General features: G+C 41.0%; 1 protein-coding gene across 1 annotated transcript in view; it reads right to left on the bottom strand.

Moving 5' to 3' along the window:
* Positions 1-2,229, bottom strand: part of ZFHX3 (zinc finger homeobox 3) — a 930,873-nt gene extending 928,644 nt beyond the window's left edge. Inside the window, exon 1 of the mRNA XM_075118499.1 lies at positions 2,096-2,229. The gene's annotated coding sequence lies outside the window, so the exon portion shown is untranslated. The remainder of the gene's footprint in view (positions 1-2,095) is intronic.
* Positions 2,230-13,750: the final 11,521 nt, after the last annotated feature.

The following is a 13,750-nucleotide window of genomic DNA, read 5'->3' as shown; positions in this document are numbered from 1 at the left end:
AGAACAAAAACTAACATTTATCAGAACTGCATAAAAAAGTCATTGAGTTTTGTGAGAACTCAAAGGCGGCACAAGAATTTAAGTATTGCCAAGATCAAGAAGGTAGTGATGACAGCCACTGTTCTAGCCATAGAGAATTTGGACAGGTGGGTTTATCTTGTGCATTGTTATAACAGGGTTATACACCAGTCTTGCTGCACTAGCCTTTTTGCTTCTCTACTTTCCGTTGTCTCGTTGTCTCTTAGCCTACTATGTTATGATCAATCAGGTAATTTCTATGCAGGATTTTTATTCAACTCCCTCCCCCCAAGAGTTAGATATTCTTTTCTGTTTATTTAGTATTCTAGTGAATACAATTGTCCAATTAGTATATCCCTTTAAAATCTCCCGTAATACCTAAGGAAAACTAATGGAGTGGTCTTGGATTTTCTTTTTCAATGAATTAACTTTAGTGATATTCTGTTGACTTGTAAATGGTCATTTACAGCATCAAGGTTATTGGCAGGCATCACAATCAGTACTAAACTTCTGTATGCCACACACACCCCACCCTCCATCTCGCTTTCTCTCCGGATACACATATTTATTTTGTCAAGTATCAGGGGGTAGCTGTGTTAGTCAGTATCCACAAAAACAACAAGGAGTCCAGTGGCACCTTAAAGACTAACAGATTTATTTGAGCACAAGCTTTCGTGGGTAAAAACCGAAGAAGTGAGGTATTTACCCACGAAAGCTTATGCTCAAATAAATCTGTTAGTCTTTAAGGTGCCACCGGAGTTATCTTTATTTTGAACAGACATCAGGTATATACTGATTATCAGAAAAACGAGCATATCTGCAGAAAAAAATTAATTTGAATTCTATGAGAATAGTTCCAGTATACTGCATATTTTAATCTCTTTTAGTTACATTTTTCTGTTGGTTACATTGAAATGCTCTCAGCCCTCTAACTATCTTTACACTTTTCAGGGCTTTTGTCCAAAACAGTAATACCACAGAGAAAATATTCACAATTTTTAAATCACACTCAGACCCCAAACTAACTGCCTGAGAATCTGCTTTGTTCAGCAGTCGTTGTGGTAGTGTTATGCTATAGAGCTGTTTTATTAAAATGTGGATAAAGCAAAACAAAAGATAAAAATCAAATTTCATTGACTGTAAATAGCTAAACCATCCCTCCAATGAAAGATTTTCTTTTAATAACAAAAATGTCTTTGATCTTTTTGTATATTTACAATAAAAAACAGAACTGCATTAGGAATCTAAGTAATTCAACCCACTGTATTTCATAAATTAATAATCTTTTGAATCCTACATGCTGTCTTTTTGAACATGAGAAAGTTAAATTCTTGTAGTAAGATTTACCCTGCTGCTTGAAACATGCATGCACACCAAATATCCAGCACTGACCACTTTAAAATTTAAATTTCACACTAATGATCAGTATAATCATTGCAATCATCATCATCATAACAATAAGAAGATGCACCCTGTTAGCCCCTGACATCAATCAACGTGTGGTGAAAAATCAGAACCCTTCCTCGCTCTCCCCCGCTCGCTCGCTCTCTCCACACACAAACCCTCCCCCTCCCCAACCCGGTTGCTCACAGAAGTGATCACATTTAATTCATTGCATTATTATGTCATCTCCATACTAATCTCGGCCCTCACACCTCCACCACTTTGACATGCAAATGAGCTAGAAAAAAGGCACACATTAATATAAAAAAGTCACAGCAATCATGTCATGATTCCATGCCTTCCAGCCCCACAACACTCCCCCCATGTCACCCCCCCCCCCCATCTCTCTCTCCAGCACGCAGTGCTGGTGATCACAAGAAACAACAGCAATCTGTTGAAGATCAGACGCTAAGACAGGGAGGTGGGGAGAAGGATACAACACATACACGTGTCAGCAACGCAGCCCAGCCAGCCCTATTTGCATATTCACATGAGTTCTATGCTCAGATTGCTTAAACAGTAAAGAAGTTAGGTGTCTTCCCCACCCACCTCCCCTCCCCGCTCCATAAAGAAACAGCAATTTATAACCAAAAAGGGGGTGGGGGGGAGAAAGGGTAAGCTCCAACTGCCTTACCTCAGCTGGCTCGCTTTCTGTTGCTCTTAAAAGGAATTCCCTGTGGTTCCTTTCGAATTTTTGAGAACCATCCTTCAGGGTTTTTAGTTTTCTCTTTCTCTCTCTTCCTCCTCCTCCTCTTTCTGTGTTGTGACTGGGTTTATAAAAAAAATAAAAAAGACAACTCCATGTTAAGCTAGCAGTCAAGGCATCATGAAGTCTAGGGCTGCAGGGGGAGGGAAAAGAGGAGGGGAGGGTCACAGCTTAATGCTTTACAAAAGGGAACCCAAAGCCTGTATATATATATTTTTAAATACCATACACAAAACACTGAGATGCACACGGGTGTGTCGATATAGCCCATGTGTGTGTGTTACAGATCATCACCCCAAAGACGTGGATACTGTTCACCCCCCCCCCCCCCCGATGCAAATAAATACAGTGACATCCTGAGTTAATCTGGAAACTCTGTTCTTAACCTACCCTGTTGTTTTAGGGCATGGGTATCCACGCAGCCATGGATTTTACATACCATATACTATTTGCAGGATTTGTGTATAATGGTTAAGGATGTAGGTTCAGCCTTAACTATGAATTTCTGGCTCTGGGGTGTTGCCACTAAAACATCAGTGTTATTTAAACTATTTTTATGCCAGTGATTTTTTTATTTAATTTTTCTAACAATAATAAACAGAAAAACGCATCTAACCTGCAAACGTAACAAAACAACAGCTCTCTGTTTATGGGACTGAATAAATACGTGTGCAGGCCTATTGTTTTAAAAGGCACAGCTTTTGTTATCCAGTTTGATACACACAGTATTTATCAATAGACTGTAATGGCTCCTCAGAAGTGAGACCATCCATTGCATCAAACCTACTGCCATGTGTGTAGATTAAATCCACCTTCTAAGAACCCTAAATTAAATGTTTGTTGGAAAATATCTCATGTATACGTGTAGTAGTAGTTCAAGAATTATCATTTGCATGAATTTTTGGGAGTTGCATTGCTTCAGAATACAAGTTATTAGATCAGATTATGGATTGATTGCTAAATTCCACTTTACAAACTGCACAAAAAACAAACTTTATTAAATATCCTCACACCGAGTAATTAGAAATGTCCAAATTTATTTTTGCAAATATGCTCCTAAAGTGAAACACTGTACATCGTGTTTCATCCCAGAGTGGATTTTATAGCCAAGTTATAAACCCCGAAGATATGTGCTTTCCAACAGAAATGCTGGAACATTAAATACATGTAGTCTAGGGCTATGAACAGTGCAGTTTTAATAATAAGTGTGTGTAAGCAAGAACAGACATACTGTGTGTGTGTATATTTGTCCAATAAATACATGCACACTGACAACTGTAAGTGAATGCAATGGTGGGACTACAAACAATAGAAGCCGGAAGGCAGGGAAGGAGTTGGCAGTCACACTGATGGAGAAGTTGGGGGGTGGGGTCAGTTGTTAACAATGGGTTAAGAAACAAGCTTTATTTTGGCATTTTGCTTTATTTGAAAGGGAGCTCTTGCCAGACACATATTCTTAGTAAAATTAATTTCTCTGCCTATGTGTCTCTTCTCCTCATTCAGAGAGACCGGGAAAAGCAGTGTTTTGTATTCACATCCAGTCTCCTAAGGAAAAAGGTAATTTTAAGAATCTGACCAGAGCCTGAGTTACTGTCCTCCACCCAAAACAGATGAAAAATATCTATGACAAGTCTGAGTCCCTGAAATAAAGAGAAAGAAAATAAAAATATCTAAAACATTCAACATAGAAGCATTATATTTCAATATTATCATATGAATTAAATGTAATCCTTGAAGCGACTAGTCCCAGGGGTCACATATTAGGCCATTTTTTCCTTTCTTTCTTTCTTATTTAATAGAGGTCATCCAGGCTGAAAAGCAAAACCCAAATGAAAAGCATCTTCAATGTGGTTATAACATGAGCTGCACGGGGTCAGGCAGTGTCTTGTATGGCCTCATAAAAAATACATAACCAGACAGCCTAATAGTATTTCTTTGCATTCATTTTTGGATGGGAACTGGCGGACAGAAGAGGGGGAAGGAAAAAGGATTGATGGAGGTAGGCACACATAAAAAAGAAACCTACATGCACATTTCCATAATGCAGAGCTTTTAGCAAATTTCTTCTTTTTGGGAAAAAGATTGTCATTCATTAAACAAGAGTCTTCAACTTGCTTGTGTAAAAAAACAAGTGTTTTACATTATTTCTATCATCTCTCAACACTGGAATAGCATTTGCTGTGTCTACATATGTATACATATATATATGTTCATGCATTCATTCAGGACAGTCATGCTTAATTGAATGTGCAACCATGTTGGGTTTTCTTGCATTAAACATTTTTTCTTGCAGTAGGTTATTTGTTCACACACAGGCACAACCAAAATTAATTTGAATGATTTCTCTTCTGAAAAGAAATACTGATGAAAAGCCCCAGTGACATGGTTTCTGCTTTAATTTGCTCTCATATGGGAGGGGTTTACTCAATGCACAGAATTTATGCAGGCTGCAAAGATGGACTGGGTAGGAGAGCGGGTGAGAAAGAGAGAGAGAATAAAAAAAGAGAGGGAATGGGTAACAAATAAAAATAAACAGCTCTAAAAATGCTTGTGAGATGAAAGAAGCTCTAAATGTGTTGCCACCTCCCTTCCCCCTCCTCCCCAAATATAGCCTGGAGATGAGTGACCCTGCTGAGGGGAGATGGAGCCACAGAGGTGACCCAATGCTAACCAGCCTGTTAGAACTAATAAGGTGTGCTCCTAAGCCACTCAACTGACATTAGGGCATTGTGGAAATAACTCTCCTTGTTATTGCCCATCCTCAGCTTGAAATTTACTACTCCTTTGCATTATTAAAGAGACAGCTTGCATTCACTCTGGGGGAGAAGATTTGGCAAGGATAAATAACTGTGCATGATTTTTTTAAATGTTATGTTTCTACTCACCATAGACTTGATATTGAGATTCTGAGCATTAATGCATCCTGAGTTAATAAGTTATTTATTATTTGAGCTGTTTTCTAAAATAAGATCTAGTTTAGAAAAATAAGATTTTTTTTCCACACTAAAATGGTAAGAAAATAGGCGATATTAGGAATGTTGTAAAAAGGGGTTATATGGGATCCAATAGCAGGCTTTGTGGAACCAAAGATGTGTTTTCAAAACATTTACTCAGTAGCATTGTTTATCATTTACATAAAAGAGCAGTCATGGGGCACTGCCACCCTGTAGCATCCCCTACTGGCTGAGCGTGGCATGGCTGGCAGGCACTCCCTGCCTCCGTTTCCCTGCCCAAGATGGGCATCCTCAGCTCTCCAGACACTGGCCTGTGCCAGAGATGTGGCTAAGCCTTCCAGCCAAATCACAAACCAAACTTAACCCCTTCTGGGGTAGCAAGAGTACAAACTAAGAAGTTCTTCTACCCTTTGGGGCTTCTCTTTTCTGTCCTGTGATTCTAGCCCCTTTCTGGGCTACTTTGAGAGTCTGTGTCCTGCTCTGAGCTAAAGCACAGCTCACAGCTCCCCTAGAATTCCCTTTCCCCTGCAGACCTTGCCCCAGAGCCTACCTGCTCCCTGTGGTTGCAACTTTCTTTTGCTATAGAGCACTGGCTCCTGGCTAGTCCCCCTGGAGTACCCTTTCCTCAGCAGACCCTGGCTCAGGGCCTTCCACAGGAGGCATTTCACTCCCAGAGCTTCTAATTGCCAGTCTTATCTCTGCCAGGTCTTTTATAGGGTCCAGGTGTTGATGAAGCTAATTAACCAACACCCCTCCAGGTAATTAACTACTCACAGGTGGATCCTTGTTGGCTTGTTCTCTTTAGTGGACTCTGTCAGAGGTAGGCTGGTCCCTGACTCTCCTGAAAAGGCCAGCCCCCACAACAAGCATCTTAGATCATGGTGTGTGAGGGATCTGGAGAAGAGATCTACTGCAAATTGCATCAATTCCTAGGAGAATCATGCATTCAGGGCATCAAAAAACTGGACACCTGCTGCATTCCTTTGGCCCTCATTTGACTATAAATAGCTGTGGGCATATGTCAGAGGTCTGCCCACAAACCAAACTCTTCCTCTCATCCAAGAAACTGAGTTCCCCCTATAAGATACACCAGATTGTGCAAATTTTCATAATATGATCTCCCTCCTTTTAATTGTGGGCTTCAATCATCAGCAAAATAGTTGACAATGGAGATAAAAGTCAACCCTCCAGCAAGCCAAAAGAATCATTCACTCCTCTCACAGCTATTATTTCAGGGTAGGTGTAGCTATCACTGCTTCACCTGTAAAGTGTCCACCTAATGAAATCTTTACAACCATAAGGGGTAGAGATTTTTTTAAAAGATAATTAATATTGAGCATTTCTATAGCCCTTTTTATCAGAAGTTGCAGAGCACTTACAAAGCAGCTCCTTATCATTATCCCCGCTTTACAGATGGGAAACCAGAGGCACAATGCAGTGAAGTGACTTGCCCAAGATCACTCAGCAGGTCAGTGGCATGGCTGAGAACAGAACCCAGGTCTCCTGAGTCTATGACAGCCACCACGAAAAACAAAAAAACAAAACCAAAAAAACCCGGTTCACCAGGCTGCCACAAGCCAGCCCAATTTAACCACGGCACAGGTGGAATACTCTTAATTTGCTTGGGCTGGTAAATGCATCACAGTTCTTTCTAACGGATGCCTTTCCTGACATACACAAAGTCAAAAGAGTATGAGTAAAATACTACTGGGAAGTAAATGGAACATGTGCCCTGACAATGCAACGTAAACGGACAGTGCGGGAATGAAGAGAAGATTTCTGATCCACCACTGCCACCAGACCAACCTCTGTTCCTTAGTATCATTATATCAGACGTTACGCTAAAGCTCTAGAAGTGAGCATGTGTAAAACGTTCCTCCCCCTGAGTCAGGGGAAAGGGATCTGACCGATATGTCTTCAGAGCACCAGAAGTTCAACATAAAACTGAAGCTCTGAAGAAAAAGGACTGGAATCCTGTGGCTGGAAAGTACTTTCTGGTGCATAGACTAGTGAGTTGGCCCACTGGCTTACAGCATGATCATTCAAAATCTGCCCCAAATATTTAGTGCTTGAAAATTACTCTTATTCCAGACTTGTGTCTCTTTGGAAGGGACTTAAGCTAAATCCAAAAAAAGCCACTCTTGTTCCAGAGGAAGTGTCCATGCAGGGAGTTTTACCAGTTACAACAGAATAGTTAAACATTATACAAGTTCAAAACTTTCCTATGCTCAGTGGCACTTGTGCTCTAAGTAACATAGATGCTTTTAAAATGCCCCCTTCCCTCTCTTTGTTCTTTCAATGCTCTGCCTGAAAGACCCTCGAGAAGTAAAAAGTAGTATTGAGTTTGGATCAGTACCAGGACCTGTACTGTTCACAGAACCATAAAAATGTAGGGCTGAAAGGGACCTTGAGAAGTCATCAAGTCCAGCCACTTATGTTGCAGCAGGACCAATAAACCTAGAACATCCCTGACATGTGTTTGTAAAACCTGTTCTTCAAACCCTCCCATAATGGGGATTCAAAAACCTCCCTTGCAAGCCTATTCCGGAGCTTAACTACTCTTATAGGTAGAATTTTTTCCTAATATGTAACCTAAATCTCCCTTGCTGCAGATTAAGCCCTTACTTCTTGTGCTACCTTCAGTGGACATGGAGATCAATTAATCACCGTCCTCTTTATAACAGCACTTACTATATTTGAAGACTTATAAAATCCCCCCTCAGCCTTGTTTTCTCAAGACTAAACATGGTCAGTTTTTTAACCTTTCCGCATAGGTTTTCTAAACCTTGTATCTTTTTTGTTGCTCTTTTCTGGATTCTCTCAAATTTGTTCACATCTTCCTAAAGTGTTGTGCCCAAAATTATAAACAGTACCTCCAGCTGAGGCCTCACCAGTGCCAAGTAGCGTGGGACAATTACTTCCCGTGTCTTACAGATAACACTTCTCTTACTACACTCCAGAATAATGTTAGCATTTTTCACAACTGCACCACATTAGTGACTCTCATGCATCACTACCACCTAGCCACACCTGATTTTTCCTTCCTAAGTGAAGTATTTTTCACTTGTCTTTATTAAATTTCATCTTGTTGAATTCAGACCAACTCTCCAATTTGTCAAGGTATTTTGAATTCCAGTCCTGTCCTCCCAAGCGCTTGCAACCCCTACAGGCTTTGTGTATTCTGCAAATTTGATAAGTATACTCTCCACTCCATTACACAAGTTATTAATGAAAACATTGAATAGTACCGGACCCAGGACAAACCCCTGCAGGAGCCCACTAGATATACCTTCCCAGTTTGACAGTGAACCATTGATAACTACTCTATAGTTTTTCACCCAGCTGTGCACCTACCTCACAGTAATTTCATCTAGACCACATTTCCCGAGTTTGCTTATGAGAACGTCAGGGGAACTGTGTCAAAAGCCTTACTGCAATATATCATATCTACTGCTTCTCCCCATCCACTGTGCCAGGAATCCTGTCAGAGCAGGAAATGAAGTTGGTTTGGCATGATTTCTTCTTGACAAATTCATGCTGGTTATTCCTTATAACCCTATTATCCTCCAGGTGCTTACAAACCGATTGTTTAATAATTTGTTCCAGGATCTGTTCCTGGAACTGAAGTCAGGCTGATTGGTCTATAATTCCCTGTGTCCTCTTTGTTCCCCACTGCTAATGACAGGTACTATGTTTCCCTTTCTCCAGTCCTCTGCAAACTCACCCACCCTCCAGTTCTCAAAGATAATTGCCAATGGTTCCAAGATTGCTTCAGCTAGTACCCTAAGTACCCTTAGGATGAATTTCATCAGGCTTCTGACAACTTGAATACATCAATCTTATCTAAATACTCTTTAACCTGTTCTTTCCCTGTATTGGCTTGCACTCCTCTCCCCTTGTTGTTAATATTAATTGTTCTGAGTATCTTGTCACCATTAATCTTTTTAGTGAAGACAGACACAAAATAGGCATTAAACACACATTGGCCTCTTACTATCCATCCTATCTTTCCTTCGCATTGTTTGCAGTTGTATCTTTGATATACTTGTCTAGAGAAACTGCCCACTCTCCTGAACTCCCTTTTTCCCTTAGATTTTCTTCTCATGGGACCTTATGTACAAGTTCTCTGAGTTTGTTAAAGTCTGTTTTTTCTGAGGTCCAGTGTGCTGCTCTCACTCCTTCCTTTCCTTGGGATCATGAAATCTATCATTTCATGATCACTTTCACCCAAATTGCCTTCCACCTTCAGATTCACTACCAATTCCTCCCTGTTGGTCAAAATCAGTCTAAAATGGCTTACCTCCTAGTTACTTCCTCACTTTCTAGAAGAAAAAGTTGTCCACAGTATATTTCAAGAACGTATTGGAAATTTTGCATTTTGCCATATTACTTTTCCAACAAATGTCCAGATAGGTAAAGTCTCCCATTCAATGTATTCAAGATATTCTTTTATGAAAATGTAAAGGGTGTTAATAGTGAAGTGTGTCAGTTTGGAGACAATACAAAATTATTCAAGATGCTTAAGTCCAATTCAGAGTGCGAGCAGTTACAGAGGGATCTCACAAAACTGAGTGAGTAGGCAACAAAATGAAATTCAACATTAATAAGTGGAAAGTATGCACACTGGAAAAAATATTCCCAATTATACATACAAAATGATGGGGTATAAAACAGCTATTGCCACCCAAGAAAGAGATTTTGGAATCACCGTGGATAGTTCTCTGAAAGTTTCTGCTCAGTTAGCAGCAGTGGTCAAACAAAGCTCACAGTATGTTAGGAACTATTAGGAAAGGGATAGAAAAGAAGACATAGTCTTATAGTGCCACTGTATAAATCATGGTGCACTCACACAGTGAATACTGTGTCCAGTTCTGGGTGCTCCTTCTCAAAAAGGATAGTGGGACTGAAAAAGGTTCAATGAAGGGCAACAAAGATACTCTTGGGTACTGAACAGCTTCCATACAAGGAAAAAATTAGGGATTCATCTTAGAACCTGTGGAACTCATTGCCATGGGATGTTGTGAAGGCTAAAAGTATAACTGGGTTCAAAAAAGAACTGGATAAGTTAATAGAGGATATGTCCATCAATGGCTATAAGCTGGTATTGTCAGGGATGCAATCCCATGCTCAGAGCAACCCTAAACCTCTGACAACCAGAAGCCAGGAGGGGAAGACAGGGTGCACCACTCTGTAATTGCCCTGTTCTGTACACTCCCCCTGAAACTGTGGTATGAGCAGCTGTCAGAGAAGGTAACTGTGCAAGATGGACCATAGTCTGACCCAGTAAGTCAGTTTTATGGATCCATTTTCCCTAGAGTGAATCTATTTTCATTTCCTGCCTATGTTTCAAACCACTCTACTGAAGGCCTCTTTCCATTATTTCTCTGTTCTCGCTGCTAGCTGCAACACCTTCTTATTATTTGTACTGCAGTAGCACCCAGAGCCCCTAGTCAAATCAGGGCCCCATTCTGCTACACTGGGTGTTTTACAAACACATAGTAAGAGCAGCCTCTGACCCTGAGAGCCTATCTTGGCACAATGCCATCAAAACAAACACACTCAGAACAAAAGCCAACCAAAAATGGTATTTCCATCTTAAATAGCAGTTTGGGGCACAATGTCAGAGATCATAAACCATCTTGTTTCAATACCAGTCAATGAGCAGATAAGAAATTCTGCTGTTTAATGTTTTGAATGTGAGGCCAATCAAGTTAGTGTAATCATCTTATTTTTAACTGAGGACTCTAGTAAGATAGGCCCAGATTTTTAAAGTATTTAGTCATTGCTCTGTTCAGTGTTGCAACGCCTAACTGATTTAGGAGTCTAAGGGCTTGACTTCACTGCCGGGGTAAGTCGACCTAAGTTACACTACTCCAGCTACTTGAATAATGTAGCTGGAGTCGACGTCGCTTAGGTCGGTTGGAATATGAACAAGAGGCTGCTAGGCAACTCTCTAACTCCATATTCTACAAGCCATTATCCTCTGATCCCACTGAAGGTTACCAAAAGAAACTATACCATCTGCTCAAGAAACTCCCTGAAAAAGCACAAGGACAAATCCGCACAGACACACCCCTAGAACCCCGACCAGGGGTATTCTATTTGCTACCCAAGATCCATAAGCCTGGAAATCCTGGACACCCTATCATCTCAGGCATTGGCACCCTAACAGCAGGATTGTCTGGCTATGTGGACTCTCTCCTCAGGCCCTACACTACCAGCATTCCCAGCTATCTTAGAGACACCACTGACTTCCTGAGGAAACTACAATCCATTGGTGATCTTCCTGAAAACACCATCCTAGCCACTATGGATGCAGAAGCCCTCAACACCAACATTCCACACAAAGATGAACTACAAGCCGTCAGGAACAGTATCCCCGATAATGTCACAGCAAACCTGGTGGCTGACTTTTGTGACTTTGTCCTCACCCACAACTATTTCACATTTGGGGACAATGTACACCTTCAAGTCAGCAGCACTACCATGGGTACCCGCATGGCCCCACGGTATGCGAACATTTTTATGGCTGACTTAGAATAACGCTTCCTTAGCTCTCGTCCCCTAACGCCCCTACTCCACTTGTGCTACGTTGATGGCATCTTCATCATCTGGACCCATGGAAAAGAAGCCCTTGAGGAATTCCACCATGATTTCAACAATTTCCATCCCACCATCAACCTCAGCCTAGACCAATCCACACAAGCGGTCCATTTCCTGGACAGTACTGTGCTAATAAGTGATGGCCACATACACACCACCCTATACCGGAAACCTACTGATCGCTATACTTACCTACATGCCTCCAGCTTCCATCCAGGACACACCACACAATCCATTGTCTACAGCCAAGCTCTAAGATACAACTGCATTTCCTCCAATCCCTCAGACAGAGACAAACACCTACAAGATCTTTATCAAGCATTCTTGGAACTACAATACCCATCTGCTGAAGTGAAAAAACAGATTGACAGAGCAAGAAGAGTACCCAGAAGTCACCTACTACAGGACAGGCCCAACAAAGAAAATAACAGAACGGCACTAGCTGTCACCTTCAGCCCCCAGCTAAAACCCCTCCAGCACATCATCAAAGATCTACAACCCATCCTGAAAAATGATCCCTCGCTCTCACAGATCTTGGGAGTCAGACCAGTCCTTGCTTACAGACAGCCCCCCAACCTAAGCAAATACTCTCCAGCAACCACACACCACACAACAAAAAAACTAACCCAGAAACCTATCCTTGCAACAAAGCCCGATGCCAACTCTGTCCACATATTTATTCAAGTGACACCATCATAGGACCTAATCCATTAGCCACACCATCAGGGGCTTGTTCACCTGCACATCTACCAATGTGATATATGCCATCATGTGCCAGCAATGCCCCTCTGCCATGCACATTGGCCAAACCGGACAGTCTCTATGCAAAAGAATAAATGGACACAAATCTGACATCAGGAATCATAACATTCAAAAACCAGTAAGAGAACACTTCAACCTCTCCGGTCACTCAGTAACAGACTTAAAGGTGGCAATTTTGCAACAGAAAAGCTTCAAAAACAGACTCCAATGAGAAACTGCTGAGCTTGAATTAATATGCAAACTAGATACTATTAACTTGGATTTGAATAGAGACAGGGAGTGGCTGGGCCATTACATATATTGAATCTATTTCCCCAAGTTAAGTATCCTCACACCTTCTTGTCAACTGTCTAAATTGGCCATCTTGATTATCACTGCAAAAGTTTTTTTTCTCCTGCTGATAATAACTCACCTTAATTAGTCTCTTACAATCGGTATGGCTACTTTCACCTTTTCATGTTCTCTGTATGTATATATATATCTTCTTACTATATGTTCCATTCTATGCATCCGATGAAGTGGGCTGTAGCCCATGAAAGCTTATGCTCTAATAAATGTGTTAGTCTCTAAGGTGCCACAAATACTCTTGTTCTTTTTTGCAGATGCAGATACAGACTAACATGACTGCTACTCTGAAACTAATCCCAGTATCTTCACTGTGCTGTGTCGATGGGAGACACTCCCCAGTTGACTTCCCTTACTCTTCTCAGAGAGCTGGACTACCGGGGTGGACCGGAGAGCACTCTGCCGTCGATTTAGTGGGTCTTCACTAGACCCGGTAAATCAACACCCACTGCATCGATTTGCAGCAGCGTCAATCTCCCCAGTAGCGAAGACAAGCCCTAAATCTTCTTTCCAAAAGGGATTTAGGCATTTAGGATTGCAAATCCCATCAACAGTCTAAAACCATTTTAAAAATAAGATGTAGGCTCCTAAATCAGTTAGCCATAATACCTCTAAAAATCTGGGCCTAAAGCTATGCAGGGTACAAAATGTACAAAGTCTCAAAGAGGTGAATAAGAAGGGCATTTAAGAAAAGGGAAAAGAAAGTCAATTGAACATTGTGTGTAATTCATGTACTTAAAACTTTACAATGCGAAACACTAAAATCATTCCCTGGCTTCTTTCCTTAAAACAGCAACTACTGTGCATAGGTTCTACCTGGTAAATATAAGTGAACTATATAGTAATTAGATATTCTTGCAAATTAGGTAATTGTTCAGGGAGCTGTAAATACAGAAGGACCTTGGCATACTGGTTTTAA

Source organism: Caretta caretta, chromosome 12 (genome assembly GCF_965140235.1).
Source record: "Caretta caretta isolate rCarCar2 chromosome 12, rCarCar1.hap1, whole genome shotgun sequence".
In the NCBI taxonomy this organism is placed as follows: domain Eukaryota; kingdom Metazoa; phylum Chordata; order Testudines; family Cheloniidae; genus Caretta; species Caretta caretta.
Note: the sequence above shows the minus strand (reverse complement) of the source record. Positions and strands in the feature narration are given on the sequence as shown.